The sequence below is a fragment of the Athene noctua genome, chromosome 22 (assembly GCF_965140245.1).
Source record: "Athene noctua chromosome 22, bAthNoc1.hap1.1, whole genome shotgun sequence".
Taxonomy (NCBI): Eukaryota; Metazoa; Chordata; class Aves; order Strigiformes; family Strigidae; genus Athene; species Athene noctua.
The window spans coordinates 10,197,623-10,222,338 of NC_134058.1; positions in this window are offsets into that span (position 1 = coordinate 10,197,623).

Below are 24,716 nucleotides of genomic sequence, written 5' to 3' on the forward strand. Positions count from 1 at the left end.
TGTTGCAAATATCAACCATTTGATAGGAAGGACCTTTGAAAGTGTAATTAATTTCATTTGTTGGGTAGAGGCAAAGTCGAACCTTTCTGTCTCTTATGAAAAAGCTAAAATACCTCAATCCCTCTCACCAATGATTATATAGATAGAGCTGCAGAACAACTTCAGCAGTGTAATTTCAGTAACATCAATGGCATTTCAAGCATGTAATCACACGTTCCTTCCCTTATCTTCTATGTAGATCTTTTCTGAAAACCTTAAAGGTCATTCTTATTTAGTGGAGTTTTGTTGGTTTTGTCTGTATTTGGAGGGATAACATTAACTGACACCATCAAATACTTAAATTTTGCTTTAGCAAGGAAGTAATAGCACTTCCAATTACAATTTAATAAATTAAAAGGTAGAAAATAAATTTTTTCAATGATATAAAATCTCTTATTCCATATTAAAAAAGAGAGAAGTATTCTATTAATCAAGAATCCTGGCTGGCTTCAGAAAGAAACTCAGCTGAGAAACAGTGGAAACTCATCTTCCTGAACTGAAAAATGTCAGAATCCGTACTAATAACACGTTATACAAAAGCAATTCAAAGTGGAAATCGTTAAAGTACTGTTCAAAATTAGTCAGACTGAGATTTTGCCTGATACTGAAGTCAAACTAATATATCTTTGGGTTTTTTTCTACTACTGCAAGTGAGAAAAATTAAATATATCATCTTTATAGCAGCTCATTAAACCAGTGACCGCTTGTCACCAGCAGCTTCGGTTTGATGATTTAAGTCTCAAAAGTTTCATCTATAACATTCTGAAGTTTGTACCACTACACTGGAAACCTGAAACATTTTAAATGCTTCCTCTTCTACGTGCAGATTAAAGCCATACACCCTTCTAGAAAACTTAAACTTTTTACCTCTGTTAACAGCAAAACTCAACAAAGAAATGTTTCCTGTGACTAAATGCAATCATTTCTGAAAGAATTCTGGGTTTGACGTAGAGCTCCAAAAGCATTTGCTGAACAGTCCAATTGTTTAGAGCTAGGGTTTTCCTAGGATTTTCTACACAGACTTTTTTAATTAGAAAGCAGGGTCTAGCGCTTGCTGTTCAATCTTAGAATTTATTGTTTAGAAAATTAAAAACACATTCTACAGTATGCAGACACATTAGATACACATATATACACACACCCCTCTTAAATGTGCAACGAGTATGCTTCCTCTGGAATTATTTGTATAAAGCAACTTTATTAAGTCTTTAAGAATCATTTCCCCTCTTAAAATATTCTTCACAGGACAGATTTCAGAATTGTTTGATTTATTCATAACTTGTAGTTGAAATTCTGCACCTGAAATACGCGGTACTCTAGAGGTTACTGATCTTACTCACAATGAACATTTGGTTTGCTGCTTATGCTGAGTCTCTGAAGCACTAGCCAAGAGCACTGCAATGACTTTACTAACATATGATTCAAAAATGAGAGAGATCTATAAATAAAGTACCTTATATGTTTCAATTAAAAAAATAAAGATGCATATGTGAATTTGAAAGTTATTCATTATTAAGGTTCTACAATTCTGAAGGTGCTCCTCTTCATCACTAACAGCTCACACTATTATTAGTGTAATTTAAAAAAAAAAATGTATTCATAAAAGAAATGCAGCAACTATACAAGTTCAAAGAGCATCAGTCAAGGCACACGAAGGCTGTGAGTAGACAAATGAGTGAAACCAATCTACTGCTTTGCTGCTGCTGGTAGGAGCAGCCCTGCTCCTCCCGGCCTCCAGCTGCCCCTGCTCAGGTCACACCGTTCCTCCCCACGCCCAAGGCAGATCTGGCACTTATCCGACGGCTGCTCAGCTCATGGTACAACACCATCCTGAATTTGTAATTTTTTTAAAAAGTTCCAGATGAGTGAACCATCACCCCACATAAATAACTCTGTGCAAGCTCAGCAACTGACAGGGGCGACCTGGAAAGTATCCAGTGCGACACGGCTCCGGGGGTGATGGTTGAGGGCGTGAGGGCCCAAGTGATTTTCCTCCTTGAGCCTGCGGAGGAAGGGGAAGGGCATGAGAAAGACCGGCCGTATCCTGTGGGCCAACAACTGGTTGCACAGAGGCATCCACGGCAGAGCGTTCTTGTACGACCATGTGACCCTTTTTGAGGACTGACAGCTGTGTGGAAGAGACAGGAACCTCCCAATAAATCCAACAAAAGTATCTTTGCCAACTGCCTGGCCAACTTAGTAAGAGCAGCTTTAAAGTGGGAATGACGGGGCGGGAGAGATTTTACATTAAGAGAGGGAGCGGTAGATGGGGCAGGCAAGCAAAAGGCCCCAGGATGATGTGAACCAAAGGGACACGGCAATCAACAAAACAGGGCTGGAGTCGAGTCACCTGAAGTGCAGGAATCCAACTAAAGAAGAGCCCGTGGATCAGCAGCCACATGGAGAAAGCTCTCATGTCCTTTTTCAGTGCGTTTGAAAAGCCTCTACAGTAACGCACATACTAATACAGGATACTTAAAACTTACTAACAACCATGGCTAATGATTATGCTAGCAGCTACAGTTACTGCACACCTGGGGATAAGCATAACATGGGTCAGGTGAGACACTGAAATTGATAAAGAATAGGCTTTGTATTCTTATTATCATAGGCCATACCTTACAAAATAACTAGAATGTCCTGGATGTCCTGGTTTCAGCTGGGATCATAAAGAGCGTATAGAATTGGGTTGAGAATCGGTTATTTGACAACCTGACAAAGTGATTAATCCATCCATTCGCTTGGCAATGAAACCAACTTTTGAGTGTCCTGAAAGTGAACTTCCTTCACTATAATACTAAAAACCACACCACAGGTCAAAAAGACCTCTGCCCAGGATAACACCTTCCCCTGACCATGCGTAACAGTAGAAGCATTAGGTAAGCCGTATTATAAGTGCTTGTTCATTACGAACCAATCAGTATCTAATAGGCACGTTATGGAAAACTACTCACCTCTGATTTTTGTCTATCAAAGAAGCATGAAACCTGCTGTTTGTGTGCTTGATTTGTGGAAAAGTCCACCAAGCACCCAGGCCTGAATAAATACAGTATCTCTCCTGAGGGTGTTAAGATTGGTTTATTGCATGCCGGGCAGGAATTCACTCTCTGAATAACAACAGTGTGGGGAAAAACAAGGAACTGGAAGTCTGTGTGCAGTTACAGGGCGATGACCTCACTGGGATCCCAGAGACATAGTGGGCTGGCTCACATGACTGGAGTGCTAAGATGATAAGATAGATCACTAGAGTGAGAAGATCCAGGCCCTTTAGGAAGGGCAGGCCAGGATGGTGACGCGGAGTTGCCCTTTTTAACATGGGATGGAATTCTGTCTGGGCACAAGTCACAAGCCAGTCAAGAGCTGACGGGTCAGGATTATTGAGCAGACCAACATGAGGGTCTGCCATACACCACCTGATCAGGAACGTAGACAAGGCACTCTTTAGACAACTGGCAGAAGCCTCACATTTGGTGGCTCTGGTCTTCGTGGGGGAATTGAAACACTCCTTGTATCTGTAAGGACAACAGCAAGGCACAAGAAACTCAAGACGTTTCTGTAGCACACCGATAAAAACTTCCCAACTCGGGTGACTGACGAGTCAAACACAAGCGCTCTGCTGGACCTGATACTTACAGACAAGGATGGATGTGAAGGCTGGGGTACAGTGACGATGAGATGGTCAGGAGGATGATCGGGATAAGTTCGGGAGTATAAGAGGAGTGAGCAAGACATAAAACAGGACCACAGCCCTAGACTTCAGGAGAGTAGACTTTAGCCTCTTCATGGATCTGCCAATGAGTATCTAATGGGGTATGGCTCTGGAGAGAAAAGGGGTCCAAGAGCTGGTCGAATATTCAGGGATCACCTCCAAGTTCAAGAACAAGCAGGAAGTCAAGCTAAGACAACAGCCAGGACCAAGCCCCTGCTGCCACAGGATGGTACTGTGTTGGATTCCCAAGCAGCCTTCCTGAAGATGTCAACATATCTCAGTCTGAAGGTATCTCCCTGCTTTGTCATCTTTTAGTTCTTGCATCTGAGCAAACTTCAGATGTTTTTAAGAGGCTATTTGCTGACAAGTTCTGGATTTCACAGGAGACAGTAAACCAGCACTTGACAAACTTTGCAGTCTTACATATACATACATGCTTTGCTCTCACACACACTAAATAACATTCCCAATTTTATAGCTGTGTGAAGAAAAATCCACTTGACTGCAATACTATTTAATAGAAGACGCAGGTGCAAATCCGTGTAGAATCTTCTTCCCCTCCTTCTTTCCCCAGAAGATCAAGAAATGGAGGTGGCACAAAGGTTTACACCCCTCCTCGATTACAAAGGATTATTGCCATTCTCCATCTTTTTTCTTTCTTATTATCTCAGCCTACCAGTTTCTTCCTCTGCCATCCCCTTCCCTATCACACATACCCAGTTGCACAATGCTGCCGACACTCCTGCCCCCAATGCCTCACATGTGGCTGAGTCAGAAAAAACATGAAAATAATCCTTTCTTAAATCAGCGGTACAAACAGGGGGGATGTTTTAAGATGAACTCCCACTGTTTTATTACCACAGAATCTACGCCAGTAGAGTGCGAAGGAATAAATCAAACTCTCCGAGATAGAGGCTGGAAGTATCTCTTCTTTCTTCCATTAATATTTCTTTCTAGCTCGGCCAGTATAAAAATCAGGTCTCAGAACGCAAGGAAATGTAGGGAAAAAAAAAAATGGACTCAGATATGATGGATGGCCTTCCCCACTAAGGTATTCAAAAAAATTCAAAAATCTACAAGGAGCAAAATATAACTTGTTTGTTCTATCAGAACAATGACAATTTCTTCAAGGAAAAAGAAGAGAGTTTGTAAATTATTTTTTTTTGCTTTGGCAAAAAAAGCATTAGAGAACTTTTCCAAAGAGAGTTTTTCCAACATCCAAAAGTTAAAATTGCATCCCAGTATCCCTCCTTCCCTTGAAGCTCATGTCTTTAGTTTCACCTTAGAAATTGTGTTTTGGGACCCAATATGAAACTTTCTCCTGTTTACTTGTATCTCTATCAATTCAATTAAACTGAAGTGAACACTGGCTTTACATTAGTCCTATTGTAGTTATCAGAGTTGATATAAAGAAAAACTTGATAAGCTAAGTTTTTGTTTGGTTTGGGTTTGGTTTTTTACCATACAGCAATGCAGAAATTTGCTTTTACTTGTCAATTGATCATGTTGCTTTCATTCAAAGATTCATCAATCAGGATATGCCTGGATACAGGTGCTAAATACTAAGATTTCTTTCAAATGTTTCTACCAAAACCAGTAACAACAGATCTGATGTTCTCTGCAGGGGAATGAGCAAGGGAAGAAAAAAACCCTAGACGTATTCCATTCTGCACACCACCTGCAGTAAGAGCCACACGCTTTCAACAGACTGAGAGTCATGAGAATATGTATAAGGTGGAGCTTTCATGGAGACTCACTCAACTTCAACAGAAAGGGCCTCTAGAAATTTCTAAAGTGAGCTGAAGGAAGCCAGAGGGACTTCAACAGGATCACCGCCTCTCTTTGGTTTTGTGAGCATCTGTTTAGTGTTGCTGGATTTCCCCGTAGTATTTAAAACTCAAGAAATCAAGAAGTACACACACAACCTGATCCATAACACCAATATTTGCATACTCTGGGTAATCTTCAGAGGAAGAGTCCAGTATTTCGTGGTATATTTTCAAGAAAAGCCTCAATCTATGACAGGTGATTAAAAGGGTACTGGAAGGAGCAGATGCAAGTGAGCAGTGTCCATGATGTGGAACTCCTGGAGTTTTGTCAGCCTTAGAGCCTGCACACTGACCTCGTATATGCCCAAACAAAGGGACATCATCGGTGGAGAAACCACTTCAGACACAAGGAAATTTTCAGGAAACATATTCCTGAGTCTCCGCTGCCTTCTCCAAATGACCAGAAAGCAGACGATGGCCACTGTCTCTGGATATCGCTCTATTCTCCCTGGCTGAGCTCCAAGGCATCTGTCCATAAGCAAAGTCTAATGAGAACGGCTGCCTCGACCCAGAGGGCTGACACCTGTTCACCACGGGAAGAACCTGTCCGCTAACAGCATTCCCGTGAGCCTGACTGCCACGCCTGAAGAGCAGACTGAGTCCATAGCCTGTTCCCAAGGACTGCAGAGACCTCAGAGCTTTTCCCTCTAGGCACTGCAGCCTTGATGGAAAATCGATGAGGGTCTGGTTTTACAATCTAACAGGGCTCTACGCTGCTTTGGAAAGAAGACAAACATATGGACTGCCACAACTATTAGAACTTAGTATGAAATCACAGAAGCGTTATCAGCATGGAGCTTTCATGATCTGTTTCACACGTATTTGCAACAATTTTCCAAAATGAACTTAAGACACCAGTGCACAAACAGACAGTTTGCAACCTCTGTCCCTCTACATCAAGAAACAAGCTGTTTCTAAGCAGCTGAGCCAACAAAACCTGTTCTTCGGGTATTCTGTTGTGTATTTATCTCCCTCATAACAAGCTCCCTTGGCTCCTGGTCTCCTGCCAGTCTGTAGGGACAAGAGACAGCATTTGCTGTGCCTGGTTTTAAGCTTCACACAGGCCAGGTTGCCAGCTGGCAGATCCAACAGAATCAATGATTATTTCAGCTCACAGCGGAGCCTTTCCCCCTCAGCAGCACTAAGCTGGCTCTCTCCTCTCACCACACCACTGGTTTTCTCTTGTAAGAACATAAGACTTCTGAGACCCTCTCTTGCCAAATTCAACAAGTTGGACAAGTTCAAAGGCTGCCGGGAGGGAATGAAGGGAGGGCAGGGAAGGATAGTTGGCTGACAACCAGAATAACAGCATAATTTTTATTCCAAGGAAAACAAGACCAAAACTAGATTTTGGCAAGAATAAATGCACAGCTAACACTTAAAGGCACCGAGCGGACAATATACAATGAGAAATGTGTCTCTAACCAATAGCCATATAAATCTGTTTTCCATGGAAAAAAAGCTTCTGTGCTCACGTTGTCTCTTCAACTCTCACTCTTCCCCCCTGCACTGCGACAGCTTTGGAAGCTGGTGACCAGTTCCAACCAGAGCTGACCCAGGGCATGGCAGATGCCATTCCATCCAAAACAGAGACTATATAGAACAGCTTTAAAATATAAACTGATGTAACCACTGTGGTGAGGATACTCGTAGTACCCAGTTCTAAGGAAAACCATGTTTCTGTATGTCAAGTATTTGGCAACTGCATGAAACATAAAAGCTGGAGTTTATGAGTTTTACACATTTCCTCCTCCTGTCGTCTTTACCCCCTCCCCAGTTAGGTTATCCATATAACTATGTGCTGTCAGCAGTAAAAGTTACAATACTGTAAAAGCAGCATATATGTGCTAATTTTACAGGCACGCTATTTGTAAGGACAGAAGCATCTCCTAAGCTTGACATAAAAAGATAATAACTGGAATTCTAAGAAAAAATGAATAAACAAGTATCAATAAATATTTACGGATCTAACATATGCACTCCTCTAGGAGATCTGGCCAAAAAAGAACAACAACCAAACCCACAATCAGCCCTGTTGACATTTAGAAGAATAAACCCATTTGGAAGGTGATTTTCTAGTACCCCACGCACAACAGTTGAGAAGGAAATTAAACGGAGAATCCACAGAGAGGCTGAGAAGACACATGATGCCATGTGCACGGAAGTTTGTGCAGCTGCAAGGCTACAAAACTTAAAATTTCTCAAATTGGTTAAATTTGGTTAAAACCAAAATTTATATAAAACAAAAATTGAAATATTGAAATAAAATCCCAAAGACACTCGAAATTCATTACAGAAAAATACTGTCATGAGGTTGCAAATACAAGCTATTACGTAGTAGAAATGAGAGGGGTGCTACTCTCTATGTAACATTACAACTGTTATTTTAAGAAAAACTGTAAACCGTGTACATGGTAGTAGCTTATTCAGACTTTTTACAAAAACAAAGTAGCCCAAACGCACTTAGAAGTATTAGAGGATTTAGGTGTGCCCTCAAACTACAGAGTACCATCGTGCCCCTAAGAGTCACTTCATCTCAATGTTTACCAACAGAACGACCCTTGAACAGAACAGTAATCACTATCTAGAAACTGAAACAAAAATTAAAAATATGTATTTCTACCACTGATACATTCTTGATACCAGACCTCTCAACTGGACTTCAAAGCATATGTCGTGGAAAACGCTTGAAATAATTATGTGACCGTTCCCATATCTGAACTGAACGGCACACTTACACAGCTCAAGTCAATCTCATTTGAACCTTGAGGATTCTTCAAAAATTTGGAATAAAGAGAACAGAACAGTTGTATTGCTTTCAGACAAAGCTCCAATTTTTCCAAGTCTTTTTTCCCTCACTTGTTCTCTCTTCTACTGAGGAACAAGGCATAGAAATGCCTGAAGTTCAATTCCACAACTGAACTTACAGTTGCCAGAATATCATGCCTTACTTTACTTGCTGTGTTTTACGAAGGAAGTTGAATTTCCTGCTCTCTTCAAGAAGCAACTGAATGTTCAAGGCTTTGAGCCCCAGAGAGATGCTAAGGGTTCCATTGGCTACTATTGAGTTTCTTTTCTTTTCGACAGCAGGGTTCCCACAGCTGCCCCAGGAGCAAGGGCGTCTCAGGCTGACTGCGGTGATGTTACAGAGAGGCAATCTGCACAGGGCAGCGCACGCTGCGTGCTGACTGTCACACTCGCTATCAGGGGACCGGAGGAATTCAGAGAAAGGTCAATGTCTTCAGCAGCTCCTCTTGCAGAGAAATGGGAGGTTGCTCAAAGTATTGAACTGTCACACAAGTCATGAAGAAGCAACTGATTTAAGCAGGGATGTAACTGTCCCTTTTGACGCAGCACTTTGGGATTTATACAGGCCACATTTTGCTCACAGAGGCACCCGGCACCTGAAACTACATGACAACTCCCCCCTCTAACACACTGAGCAGCTTTGTCATATTCCCAGTCCCACAATCTCCCTGTGCCAGAAAGGGCTGGCAATGCACCATGGCAATTCGTACATCGTTTTGGATGTTTTTATTGCCACAGAAACTGAGTGTGGGCATTTAAACATAGCCACAGACTTTTTATAGCACTTTCTTGGATATCAAAACAGCAGGTTGTTTTATTTTCTAAGCAGATGCTCAGAAGATAAGTACACAATACGAATGTACAGTACTCACCTTCAAAAGGAAGAAAAAAACCTCCCAACTTCACAACCTCTGAATCATGTGAGAGACAGAGAAGTGTAAAGCATATTGTTAGTTCCAAGGATTTTGTTCTGAGAAAGCTTATCATTACTACCTAAGGACAAGATCAGGTGAAAAACTTTGTTGATTTGTGCCCATTTTGTAAAAAGATGGGCAAGAAATGTGCAAGGTTGTGCTCTGAAGGCAAAAACCTTCCATCGACTCTGATCTTTAAGCAACAGAAAAAGGGGAAGTGTCTTCATATTAAGAGGAGCCAGATTCTCAGGAGGGATCAGAATTCACCGAGACAGGCCCCTAGTTCACACGCCTGGGCAAAGCTCCACACGTTACAAACACAGCCACAGTGATGTACAAGAAGCAAGAGGTCGACCTGCTATGTGGTTTGATACAATTCATCATTTCCATAATAAGAAGGGCTACTTTTCTCCGGTACAGTATCCTTCTGTGGGTCCTTTAGGTGCGCTATCCTTCCTGCAACTGAAAAGTGAAAAACACCTCTTGGTGTTTAATGTAATTTCTGAACACATTCCTAGACATGGAAATACCAAGCAGCAACAGGACAGATTTCCTGGGGGATCTTTAGGTTTTATTCACTTTTTTGTTATGGTCGTATGTCAGCTTTGTAAAGGATAAGGAAATTCTTTGTAAAGGACAAGGAAATTCTCCTGCATAGTTTACAGGCAGGCTTACAAGTTAGGACAGAAAAGAGATCTCCCTCTGCCCACAGATCCCCCAGATCTTTCAACAGATCACAAACCTTGAAACAGCATTCCCTTTCCAGGCACAAGACATTTGATGCTTCTTTTTCCTGCACTTACACACCTCTCTAAGCACAGCAAATAGATGAGGCGAGAGAACTCCATGGCATGGAAGGAACAGACACACAGGACCCCTGAAACGAGAAGCTTTCACATCTGTCTCTTTCCGGTACCAACTCCCTGCACCTCAGCTCTCATACTCTTTGTCTTACGCCAGACTCGTGTCTTATCCAGCTTTTCAAAAAGCGATCTCTCACCTTACTATCACTAAAAGCTGTCGGAAAGCAGACTGAGCCAGAAGAGGATGAAAGGAGGCGGGGCTGAAGACTGGAACTATCAATCTGGCTGCTAGATGATTCTTAACTTCCACTGCTTCTGTCCCAGAAAAATAGGACTATAGTTATTAAAACGGACTCAAATATATGAAAAGAGAGGAGGTAGGGAGGTGTACAGGTTTCACGTCCACAGACAGTTTAGAGCTTAATCCAGAGAGATGTAAAGCAGATGGATTTATATAAATTAAATACATTGATAACCCTAGATAATTTATCATAGCGCTGATGTTAACACACAATTTTCACTATGTAGAAATGAACAACTTGTATTTTTTGTATTAAATTACACTTACTGTCATCATAACATCGTTACTGAAGATAAATTTACACATAGGCACTATATTATATATTCTAAGTTACACAATAAAAAAGGATTGCATGGAATAAGAACGATAGTTGCTGAAATGCTACAGAAGAGCATTTATTAGAAATATATACTTAGTTCAGACGTGGAGGAGTTAGACACAATTAGTTATTCCAGTCCACAGACATCGTTAAAAATAACTTATTAAAACTTAAATGCCTTCTCAATACTGCCTACAGTAGAACATCCTTGCACAAGCTCAAGGGATACATAAAATGTCACAAGTAAAGTAACACCAGGGAATCAGAAGGATGGCCTTTGGAGGCTCGAAAATACAAGAACATTAAAAGAGTAAGGACTCTCTAGTATTCAGCATTTGATATACTAGACTGTTCTGAATTCCCACTGTCAGTTCTAATACACTTTCTGTGCACTGTATCATTGGATTATTAAGCTTCACGTTTGTATAATTATTGATTTGGGATACCATTGCTGACTTAAAACATGAAGGTCAGCCAGGAGATTAACCCAAAAGTACTGAGCTGTTCGCTAATGATAGTCCAGAGAAAAATTGAAGGAAAATTAATTACAAGTTTTGCAACCAGATCTGAAATGTTTTAACAGGAAAGATTCATTCATCACTTTCTCTTGAAGCTGGATGAATGGAACTTTCGTTACAGCACACACAACACCTACTACACCAAATATCAATGCAGTAGCTGTCAGCACTTGCAGGAGCACTGCCTGTGCTCAGGACTCTAAATTCACCTCATCTCTGCACAGCATAAACAACAACTACTGTCTAATCACTCCAAGAGAAATACATACGGCTTGGCAGTGGGAGGTATGTGCCCCCACAAATTAACTCCCTATTTTCTTGATTTTCACAGCCCTGGCTTACAAAAGTAGCTCAGTACATATTCATGCTAAGTTTCATGAGTTGGGCTCCCTAAGTTTAAAGATTTTTATCTGTGCCTTTGGAGAGATGAACACAAGCCCTAAATCCTGGTCATACTGAAATAATTGAGAGTTCTGCCTTTAGGGCTGAAGTACAGATTTCATGAAGTATATGAAGATTTCATACAGGAACTCCATCTTTGGGGCACAACCGTTTCAAGTACAAACTTTGAACAACAGCAGATGAGTGATCTTGCTAGACTTTTTTTTTTTTTTTTTTTTCCCTAGTTTTGGCTTTAATTGGGCAGTCTGAGAGTGAAGGACTTTAACTCAAAAGGCTTATTTGGGTAGAAAGAGTCGTACATGTTTTCATTTGAGCTTCTGATGGGCTCGGGATAAAGCCATAAATTCTCCATCATACGCATAAAGTAATGCTTAGAAAAGAATTATATACAAGAAGATTCCCATACTATTTTGAAGAATTTATCCTTTAGGATTTAAAAGATGTTGTATTAAAGATGTTGTTCATTATCCTTTGTGCACATACATAATTGCCCTCCATGGGATAAAAAAGAAGCATGTTGTAGCTGACAAAATATAAGTGGCAAGACATGATTATATGTTCTATTCTTTATTCAGTGACTGAAGTATAAAGATTTTTAATCAGACAGGCTAAAAATCCGCAGCAAGTGATAAAATTTGCACTTAAAACTGGAGTTCTATGATATGATTCTTCATACCTCATTTTATGTTAACAACATTCTAAAAGTACTTTTATCAGTTAAAACTTTTGTCCTACCACATGTAGAATGCATTTCTGCCAATCTCAGGTCCACCTCACAAGTGCCAACCAGCACTGACAATTTTGTTTACTGAGTTAATTGGATTAGCCATCCTCATTTTATTTCTCCTCAACTGCATGAAAAACATTAGTTAACTAGTTCAAGTTATGCCCAAGGTTTCCTGTGTGCCTTCATTTTCTCGCACAGAATATTTTTCTAATTTCAATATTTAATCTTGCATTCGATTTGTGCTTTCTGGGGGTTTTCTTGCTTGGATGTTGCCACCACTATAGTGTACATACAAGCGAAGTCACCTTATCTCACAGCTGCCAGCCACTGTGCATCCACTGTGTATGCGGCTCTAGCACTGGGGCAATCTCATCTGCCAGCTTCATCCAGACAGGAGGAAAAACCAGAACAACAACAGGTCTGACAAGGAAACATGGCAAAAAAATAGACAAGGCAAAACATGCAATAAACCTTCCACATCTGGGACTCACGCACCTGCTGAATACTAAATGCTGGTTGGGATCTAGAATGCTCCAGCTGAAATGTGTGCTGGTTCCACAGGACGGTGTCAGTCAGCATTCACTCTGCCAGTCAGCCGAGCAGCTGTGAGAGATTATTTACCAAAACCTCACAAAACTTTATGGTACTTCAAATCCTGCTTATGCAGCAACTTTTCTAGGTGAGCCTTCTGAGAGGCAGGAGTTTTGCTTCCAACTTTCTACAGCAGAAGAGAAGCACTTCATATGAATCAGGAAGGTTAAAAAACATGCAACTGCAGAATAAAATAAAAGTCTGCAGAGCAAGATAAGGAGACATATGCTGGAGACCAAGCGTCTTAAGGAGAACATTTATATTGACAACAACGTAAATAAAGCTTGCTCTGAGGTCATACACATAAGTCTGTAAACTCGGTCATGCTACGTGGAAAGATTTGAGACCTTAGAGAGAAATACTCAAAATGCTTGCAAAAAAACCTACTAATTAAGCCATAGCGAGTCTCTTCATTTATAAAGCTAACGTTTTTCTCAGTCTCAAAACAGCCAGCTGATAATCTCTATATGAGAAACAGAGTCCAAGAAACAAAATGTCAGTCTGTTTAGCAGCACTCATTGCCAGATAATCAATAAAGTGTTCCAGACTGACACACAGAGTTTAAATGGCCCCGTCCTTCTGGACAAATGTTACACAAAGCATTTACAGAAACCATTGTATTTTCATCTCCCATATTCATGCCTTGCCTTTTTTTTTTTCCTCCTCCCTTTAAGAAAGTGGTTTGAAAAGTGAAGTTCTAATAAAAGCACCATATTAAGACGTTTGTAATAGTTTACAGGGAAAGCAAAATAGTATCAAAAATTTAAACTTTTGTGGGCAAGGAATTTATTCTGTTTCCATGCCCTTTAAATCTAGCCTGCCAAGAAGCTAAATATACTGAATACTTCTTAGCACACACAGAGCCGTCCAAGGTCATCGACACATTTCACTTAGTCTATTGGACTGTTTTCTGAGGTTCAGCTTCAATTTCTGCTAATAGCAATTAAAACCTTAGCATGTGTCCAAGTAATGTGTTTAATACATGGTTAAATGATTGTCTGTGTTGTATGGAAAAATCTTCTGGGAAGATGATCTAAATGAAAAAAACTGCACTCATACCCTTTCATATTTTTGAAAAGAAAAAGTTTTTCAAAGCAAAGACGATGTTCCAGAAGACTTGACACAATCATGGCCACTGGGTGAGTAATTTTCCACAGAGAACATCTCCCCCCAGAGCTCATTTTCTGTTTGGATTTGGGGGGTGGGGGGTGCATATGAGGGTTTGAAAAGGATCTACAACAGCAGGATTCCAGAAAAAGAGGAAGGATGAAATTTTACAATCACTTTTCCGGGGATCTTTTTAGAAACCTGAAGAAGTTAGTTGTCGCTATAACTAAGCTCCATCTTACCTTGTCTGTGAGAAGTCAGACAGAAGTGAAGGACTGGGAGAAAAAAAATTCTGAAGTATGACAAGCTTCTCCTTGCACATGGATGTATGTGCATATAATAGCATACGACATTTCTACTAAACACACGCTAAGAGTTTGGCAGTGTCAGAATACAACATTCACGGACTGTGCATATTCAGTATCACCACATGTGCACAGATAAATGCTTGTCTGCCTCAAAGAAGCACTGCAAGGAGAAAGCTGGGACTAAGAGAATCATTTATTCTGCTTTTTCCTAGCTTCACATAGAAGTACCTGTTGGGCATAGGACGGGTGCCTCATTCTTTGCCAACGTTTAAAAGGATGCATTTCCAGTGAAGATTTTGGCCAGATCACCCTTAAAGCACACTGCATTTCTGTCATGCCTCCAGAACGGCCCAAAGCACAGTTTTATGGCTCGTTGCAAAGATACACGGGTATCATGAGACTCCAAAATACTTTTTCTCTGCCTGCTCCTTATCACGCTCCTCTTTTCATGCTTCCCTCTGACCTCAGATCTAACACTTAATAACCCCTCTACATTTCTTCCCATACTTCAGTCTGATCGTAATTTCCTGGTGGGTGTTTCTTAATGGACAACCAGGTGACCTGTTTTTCTCTATGTTCTCTTCTAGGATTCTCTTCAAGGTGAATGTCCTAGTTCCAAAAGACACAAGTCTTTTTGGTCAAAAGCATCAGCAAAATCAGACAGATTTTGGTTTAGTTATGAGCAAGATTTTCTGGTTTTCATATACATATTCATCATATGCAGAATTATAAAAAATGTTCATCTATCCATCTAAAAGAAATGTTTAAGCCTCTATCACCAGTCTTGTATAAAGAAAATCAACACCAAAAAATCTGATATGCAGATACCCTAGCCTATATTTAAATATCTATATATCAACAAATGAAAAGCAATGGCGCTTTATGATACACTGAACTTTCACAAGAGACTGACATGCTTTTACTAGGCAATTCATATTCAGAATTGGATCATGTCATACTGCAGTAAGTCAATGAAACATTCAGTGTTGGGTTTTAATCACCAAGGCAAGTGATTCTGCTTTCTGAGATAGTGTTTGCTTTATTTAAAACATACAGTCTCCATCCAGAACTGCTTCAGATCTTTCTTTCACCTTCTATCCCATAACAGAAAATAAAACCCAAATCCAAGACAAAACCAAAACAACTCCAGTATTAGTCAGAGATACCTACCTGAAGAAAGAGAACATAAATATAACAGGGAACATGTGAGAATCCAGTCACTTTGACCAGATACAATGATCCTGGAACTGACAGAGTTTAACTAAATGTTAAGCCTATTAATTAGCCTTGCTTCCAGCCATTTTATAATATATTCTGATGCCAACATTGTAGTAAAGTTTAGTAAGAAAAAAAGTTGCCCGCATGATATGTGACTGTGCCAACAAGTACAGCCATGCAGATACACTAACGACGGTGTCGCATCTGGTAGTGTCACAGTACCGGGCTGCGCAGCGGATGTTGCAGCACAAGGTGCCGATGCTGACAGGGGCACAGCACCCTGCAGGTCCCAGGCTGGCAGCGAGCTCACATTACCTCTTCCTCCCTCCAGTAAGGCTGGAACAGACTGGAAACAGCTCTTCTGGTTTTATCGTAGAGATCAAACAGGGCAGGTTGAAAGCGACTCCACTTTTACCTCCCATCCCACAGATGTTCATCAGAACATTCAGGCTTTTACCAGAAGGACGAGAACAGCTGGCAGCAGCTTGGCATCGAAAGCCCCTTTCTCCTACCCTGGGTGGGATTCAAACACAAGCATGTGCTCAAATCCCCCGAGCAGTGCACCATAGGCTAAGGAACGTAAACACAGCATGGACAAAAACATGCCCCCAAAACACACCCCTCCGCACAGGGATGGAGATGACGGCGGTGTAGGCTTGGACAGATCAATGTGTTCCCTAGAACGAGCTGCAGAGCTTTTACCAGGGGAAGGAAGAAAACTCCTCAGTACTGCTTCACCATTCTCCCGTGACAGTCGGCATCAGTTATATTTGCAGAGGAGTCTTTCAGTTAGGAAAAATGACTGCCAGCGTTCCCTTTCCCTGGAAGCGCTTCCACTGTTTCTTGAGCTAATCACCTGTCTTCTTTGGGGTGCTGCCTCTGTTTCCCAGAAAAGCTATGTACTTGTCCTGGATGCCTGCATCATTCTCCAAAGCAGCGTGTCAACTGAAGCTTCTAACTCCCCTTCCTCCCTGACTGTGAGCTGCAAAGCATTTCTGGTTCCTGAAGCCTGGCGACTCTACAGCACAATTCAATCACATGTTCCCTGGGGGAAGAACTGGAGAATAAAAGGCAGCTGCAGGCAGAGAAATAAACCAAGGAGGGTATCAGCTGTAAAGCAGCCAATTCCACAGCCAAAGCGCTGAGCTGCATGACACTGCGAGACGCACACATGACGTAGCTATAGAATTAGAGCGTTCCAGGCAGCCGGACAACTCACCCTTCCCTGAGCGGTTGCTCCACGCTTTGCAAACATACTCAGAACTTCACTTGACTTCCCCCCCCCCCCCCCAACCGTACATTAAGATGATATTTCTTTTCTGAAACAATACAGAGTTCAAAAAATAGCTATTTCCTTGAGAAGAATACTCGACAATTTTCATCCCTCTTCATGCATTGAAACCCATATTTCTTTTGAACAGTTTTATTAATACTAGAAAATATTTTAACTGTGTGGGATGAAGGAACTTATTCAAGACACCAAGAAAAACAGTTTTTCTTAGTTGATTCCTCAATATAAACACAACAAAATAACCCTCATCCTTGTCCTCATCCTCGGAACCCACATGCTGTCTTTCATACCAGAATCAGTTATGCCAGATACTAGTAATGCCACAAACTACAAGTTTCTGCATTGCAGTACTTCTAAAAATTGCTTTAACAGTATGACGACACTGTCTTGCTATAACAATCCTTTTTTTTTTTCTTAAATTAATGTAATTAAAATATTTGAGCAATACAACCTACGTTTGTGCAGCTACAGACTGCAATTTGCATATGATTATTTATATGGACAACTACATCTTTAAAATACATGTAACATACTTTTTACACTCAGTTACAAGCATGAAATACCACACACCAAAGGCATTTACCTAAAAATATGTTCCTCTATAACCATCACTTTAAAGAATTGAGTAGCCCGTCAAGAAAGTATGGTATAGCCTTTAATATTTTCAGATGAGTTTGTGGGGAGAGGTAGTAAATCATAAATTAAGAAAAGGAAAATAAGGAAAGCCCCCAAATCCTTTGTTCAATCGATTCACAAACACCAATCTTCATTTGATACTGAGAAAAAAGCCAGGGAAAATAACTATGGCACAGAGATAAATACAGCCTGCCTGCTAATTTTTTGTTAAAAATAGCCAATAAGTTAACAATCCCTTCTTTTGAAATCTTAGTGCTCTTGGGAAAACCCTGCAGTTCCAATTTTGACAGGAAGCCATTATCATTTTAAAAGAATAGGATACAATTAAATCAGAAGTATTATCAGGTACAAAAGTTTCTTTCCCCCCAACAAAACAGAGCTTGGGTGAAGAAAAGTGTGCTGAATACCATGTTCTACCCATCTCACTTTCAGACTACAGGGACAGCTGCTGTGAACAGACCTGAGCCCCTGATTTCTGTAAGGCAAAGCCTGGCCCACAGGACAGCAACAGAAAGCATGCTGAGCAAGCACATCAGGATACTGGGCTTCAGAGCCCCCCGCCCTTTCACTCAGACGGCTCTTTCCACACACGGTGTGTTGTGATGACCGAGTTTACGTCCAGCTGAACTGGAGCTCTGAAAACCTTCAGTACAAAGCAAACAATTGAGAGGGAACAGCATGAATCAGGAGCAATTCAGCCGATGGGACAGTGAGGCGCAGACAAGCTATTTCACCTACAGAAAAGAATATGCACAATTATCTGACAGCAATTATACATATAAGAAGATGTAAAATCTTATATTATCAGATTGTCACCTTAAAAAAGTAAGAAATGAAACTTTAAATAAGTATGTCCAAATACCACAGAATTTTACAAGCCACAGAAATCAGAATATATATATATAGCTAAGTCAATGCTCTGCACAGCTCCATCTTTTTCCTTTGGTAAAGATACACTAGGTAGGCCTAGACAGAGCGTATATATACGTAGACAGAACGTATAAATAGGGCCTAAAACTACACTAGACTGCTGAAGAAGCTTCAGCAGAATTTGATCAGCTTGAATTTCATAGGGATTCATTCAAATCTGGAACAAAATAAAGATCTTTTGTGTTCTGAAATGAAAACCAAAATACCCAGTTACGCCTCTATTGTACAGGTAACAGAAGGAAACGGGGGGGGCTGGAATTCAGCCCCTACCTGGGCTCTGCTCTTCTGCAGTTACACATTGTCATCCTAAATTTAGAAGGGAAGAGAAAAGCAATCACCACAACAACCACCACCCAAAACAAACAAAAATCTCTAAGTACAGCTACTGAACTTCTTATCTGTACATTCTGGAGAAAAATCCAAACCGTAACTACTAATCTATACCAATTATAATCCATTCTATCCCTAGATGACCAGACTATCCCTCCCATACTTTCTATTTTAAGCTATATGAAGTCTGCTGCTACTTCCAAGGAGAAAGCAGCTCACCATCAAACAGAAGAGCCAACAAACAGATGTTTACACAAGTGGTTTGGCGATTAAACTGTTAAAGCACCTGACATCACGAGGGGCCAACAAAAGGTGTGCGGAAGTCACCTTAGCGATTTGAATTTTACATATAAAATTCTATTAGGATTCCTTTGATTTGTGTTAGTAAGTCTTCTCACCAGCAGGAATCCTACTGGAGTGATGTGCAATTGTTCTTGCATCCCAGATTTGAAAAAACATAATGACAAGTGAAAAGGCTGCTTAGAAAGTGCTTTTAAGGTTTTTGACTACATTTTTTACTACATACCACATGTACACATGCAAATTAAGTGGAAGTCAACAGAACATATGTAATGATTTGGGGAACTGTTATATGTATCAGTGAGGAATAATAAATCATACAGTACTATCACTATGAAAACTGCTGTACCCATAGAACAAGTTTATTTCTGCGAGAATATATTCACCAAGCTAGGAATAATGGAAAAGGCTGAAATGTCTCCACTGATCTGAATGAAAAAGTATAATGTTAAGGATATTGGCTAGAGTTAGAAAGAGCTACTACTTTTATCCTCAGGGATGGAGTTTGGGAGTCACCCTTCCTTAAACATGAAAAAAAAAGAAGTCGTCGTCTCTTGGGAAGAAGTCATGCACTAAGTCCACAGAAACAAAGAAGAGACTAGCATAACCTTCAAATCTTCATAAAGCTGGGAAAAGGAAAGAATAAGGAACATGCAAGGTAAGTAGCAAAAACCTAGTCAGGATAAAAATGTACCAAGTTGGACAACTTCATGGTTTACAAGACAATGACAAGAGAGATCCTGGATATCTTTCATCCCTCAGGGTATTTTTCATGCCATTAAATAAACACTGATGTTATTTTAGGACTCCCTCAAACTATTGGTTTTTGTATCGCTTCTATCATTTTTGGAACAGCTGAACTACAGCCGTTAGACAACATAGCTGTGGAGGAATGTGAGGAACCTGTTTGAGGACAAATAACTGACTAGCAGGACAGAAAACCCAACATTCAAGATGTTTCCAAACCAGCTGGGACTTAGACTCCTACTACTGTGAAGCAGCAGCAGAGGAAAAACACCGGAGCCCGAGGAGGAAAGCATGTCAGTGCGTACCAACACCCTTGGAAGCTTACTGCATCCAAGCCTTATGGGCTCAGTACAGACGTGTAGCAAAAACTTGAACAAGAAGAGGATGACCACATTTGCAGCACAATTTGAGAGCAGATCACATGTTTAAAGTCTTATAAGCACACCAAGTCATGAGGCACCTCATCAAAGTATCTATTGTTTGCTAAAACATATATTCAATTGAAGTTCATTTCTCAGGTTTTCCAAGAATGAAAAAAATATGTTTCAGCATGATTAAAACCAAACTACCCTTGCATTACAGAAAAAAAACACATTCACTTAACAGAAGACCGCCATGTAAAGAGAAGAAAATTTCATAAACCAGAAATGGTATTTGAAAAGTTCCAGGATTTCCTCTAATAATTCCTTCCAAACGGATTTCCTCAAATTATTTCCTTCCTGAGAGTGACTTAGCCGTTACTTGCCATATTGCTATCCACTTTTTCAACACTTCAGTCAGAAGGCTAAAGATGCCTTTGGACAAAATATAATCCTTCTATATCAGGTCTGGTTACCAAAGAACGCCTCAGGTCCCTTTTTAGTATGGTAATACTGCCTTGCCTTTTGTGTACATCTTAATTTGCTTGGACATTTTGGTAACACATGCTATGACAAGTAAATTTTGTTATATAATGCGTGACGGGGTCTCCACTCACCTGCAGAGGAACAAATTGTAATAATTTACTACTAATTTTCATGTTCTGTCCCTATACTTAGCTAGATCAATCTATAATCCACGGGATATGCTGTCTTCTTAAGAGAAAGTATTCTAATATTAGTATTCTAATATAAGCTTGCTACAAGGATAGCTGCCATTTCTTCACTGCCCATACAGTAAAGTGGTTTTCTGAAAAACCTCGTCCCAAACTGCTGCTACTGGCAATGGTAAGACACACCCTTCAGCACACGGATGTCACAGTGTTGTTGGAGAGAGGCCAACACGAGACAGAAAAAAATACCCATTTACAAAGTGCATTAGAGACAGAAACGTGGAATATACATACGTACACAAATACACAGGAAAAATTAACTTGCATGGAGAGTACTGCAGATGGAGGGAAAAAAAGAAAGGTAAGAAAGCACAAGATTGGAAAGACTGAAATACATAAAGATCACAGCCGTCAAGAGAATGTTGGAGAATGCAAAGCTTGTGTGTGTTTGCAGGAGAAGGGCAATCCCTCCATACAGCCAAGAGTAAAATTTGCATATATTTTTGACCTTGAGATTTGTGATTTTTGACCTTGAGATCATTTCAGATAAGGTTGCATAGTTTCTTCCTGAAGTCCAAAAGTAATGTGGGGTGGTTTTTTTATTTAACTGGTTGGGTTTGGGTTAAATTTTTGGTTGTTTTTGTGGGTTTTTTGAACTTTCCCAGGTTTGAAGCCAATTCCCCTCCTCTTCCCTCTCTTCCTAATTGCTTTTTAAACTAATAAATTTTATTTTCTTTGCTACATGTAGTAACCTTTTTATTAACTCAGAAAAATTCCACCTCTGCCTTCTTCCCCAGACCTTAGTTCCCACAGCACTTTGCACAAAAGATTCTCCGCCAGCTGAGTTGAGTCTTTGTGCTGACCCACACACCGATGGGATGGGACTGCCATAGATCAACAGGTGAATCCTTGTGACGTGCTGTAAAACTGAAGATAAACGGTGGATGCCTATTATAAATTACTTTTTCCTGATGCTCTACAATAATCAAGCACATTTTCTGATCAGTAGCAGTAACTTAGAAGGCTTCATTTTGCTATTGTTTGCCACCCTGTTCTCTTTCAAAGGTGGATTAACACAGCAGTTGGAAGCATGGATGAAAAATTCATTTTGTCTCAATGGATCTTTCAACCTACCACCTTGCTTCTTGACACTATTTCTGGTCCAGATTGCAAGATTCCTCTTTGTTCTTCATGCAACTTCAGACTTGGACCAGTACCTTTTGGTGTCCTAAAAGATGCAGCAAATTACACAGTCCCCTGACATGCCTCTGAAATCCCAGGTTTTCAACAGGAAGCTGCAAATGCCTCACCCACAGACAGTGACATCCAGAGAAAACCTCCAGAACAAACCCCTCTGTTTTCTAGATACTGCATGAGAGAATTTTTGGTGCTACTAAAATATATACGTATACATACAAACATATGGCAAACACATGAACTATAAAATGAGCTCTTTAACGCCATAATTTTTTAAAAGAACATTAAAGAAAAACTTCTTTTAGCTTGACCATGAGAAAAGCCTTAAGCTAGTAAGATGTTACCTTTTAGCCAAATCACAGGACCTTTAGGACAATTCCTCCGACTGTTAGAATTTAACTCTTTCAAAGCAACAGGCACAAGGAGTGGGGAAGAAGGGCTGTTGGCATTTGCACGGGAGAATGAAGATACAGTACTGCAAAGAAGGAATGTTAAGCCGACGTCCTGCCCAGGGAAGGGCCTGAAGTTATTGAAAATCCTGACCACAGGTATAACATATTTTAAAAACAGGATTAGGGAATGTTTTACTGATGCAACACTTAAAGAAAGAAAAAAATAATCACCAACCCCCAAAAGCCTTCAGCAACATGAGAACTAATTCTTAGCCAGAAGAGAAACAATCTAAAATCACTGAAATCACACCCAAATGTGTCGCCCCTAAACCAAACTGCTGAACAACAGTTCAACAATTTCTATGCTGAATATACATTTTATGCTCTTTTTAATCAGAGATAATTAAAGAAAGCCACACATCTCTACATTCAAATAATCTATATACGTAAATTTAAGAAGTGGAAGGAAGAAATAAACTACAGATGTTCTTTTAAAGCCTGTGAGCTTTTGATCCCATGTGCTGTCTTACCTACAGGGGGGTAACCGCATGTTTGTCCTGCAGGAGTAATTTATTCTTTTTCCTATGAACTCAATGTCATCAATTGACTTTAAAAAAATAGAGGCTCTCCTTTGAACCTTCTTAGGCCAACTTTAAGTGAGATATTGAAGACAGTCTGGGCATTGCAGTAACTGAATTAGCTTTGTGCTGGGATTGCTGGGCTAGTGCTTAAGCCAGCTCATTTGTGCTGCCTCAGTCCCACTGTGTCACACTCCAGCCTGCAGTGCGCGGGGGCTACAGTTTGATAAATTCTTACAAGGTAAGTCATCTGAAGGAGAAGCCTGAAATGGTCTACTTCAATTTAGCTCCTGTGTAATCCTGTATTAGTCTACAAAACCGAGATTTGGTGGAGCAGTATGCTCAGCTAATGGTCTGAACATGTTGAGTTACAGCGCAAAACCAGAAAGGAAATTAAAATATCTGTCCCAAATTCAACCTCTTGCCTTGCCGAGGTCTCTCATTTCTTTCATCTGGGATGGATTCTTCACACACAGAGTAATTTCTCTGTTCATGGTATGAAGCAGAAATAATGCAGCACTAAGTAAACAGATACGACCATTAAACAGTCTTTTTGAACTGCATGACAAATGCTCAAATGTGAAAACTTTGCAAAAAAGTTGTCATCCTTATACTCTGTGCACGCAAGAATACAGCATCTGCATTTTCTGTCTCTGAGAGACAGGGACTTTAATTTTGATTGCAACTGTCCATTCAGCTGTCTCTGTCACAGCACGATCTTTCTGAGAACTTCAGAAAGGAACTTCACTGTCTCGTACATGTTACACTTTTTAGACATATGCACAGTGTGGTGGATTTCATTAATACTTGACTAATAATCCTGTCAGTCTTTGTATTTTATGTATGAAGGCTAGAAGGATTACATTCACTGCACCACTCTGTTCTCACTCTCTGTACCTAAGGTTGCTAGCACTTCCACAGTGACCCATTTTAGCAAAGCCAAACACGCTGGGGAATCTCATGGGGAACTAAGGGGACAAAAGGAAGGAAATAACTCGCTCTTTCAAGAAGGCTGACTCATTCCCTTTTACAAGCTTACTGTCACAGCCCTATCACGTTAAAACAGGCCTGAAAGCACAACGTGAAGTAGCTCGGATTCCCTTAATTATATTTTGCCTGGTTAAGACACTAGCCTAACACAGCGGGTCGTAAGTATGAACAAATCTGGCTCTGAACTATGCTCAAACCTGCAAATACATACAGATGCACAGCCCCAGCTCTTCTTCTGGAATCACAGACAAAACACAGCTTTGGAACACTCTGTCAACATCTGTCCACACCGTTATTCTCTTTTTCTTCTCAAAATTTACCTTGCCAATAAAGAAAAAATATTTGTACCTATTTGATTACATGCTCAGTCACCACCAGCTCGTCCTCTACTGCCCAACTATTGTGCTGAAACTTGAGATACAGGACTGGGGAAACCTGATAGCATTTTTCAAACTTACAGCAAAAGACAACAACACACACACACAACATCCTCGGCTTCCCAAGTACACAAAACACAACACGACCACAGGAACACTGCTATCAGCTTCTGCACAGAGGACACCCTTCTAGCGTCTGAAAAGGACAAGAGTATTTTAACTACAAACCATGAAGCAGAGCAGCTTTTGCCACGGATTCAGAACAAATAGCTCACACATTCCTCTGGAAATACACAGACTGCCTGAAACGGCTGGGGCATCTAAT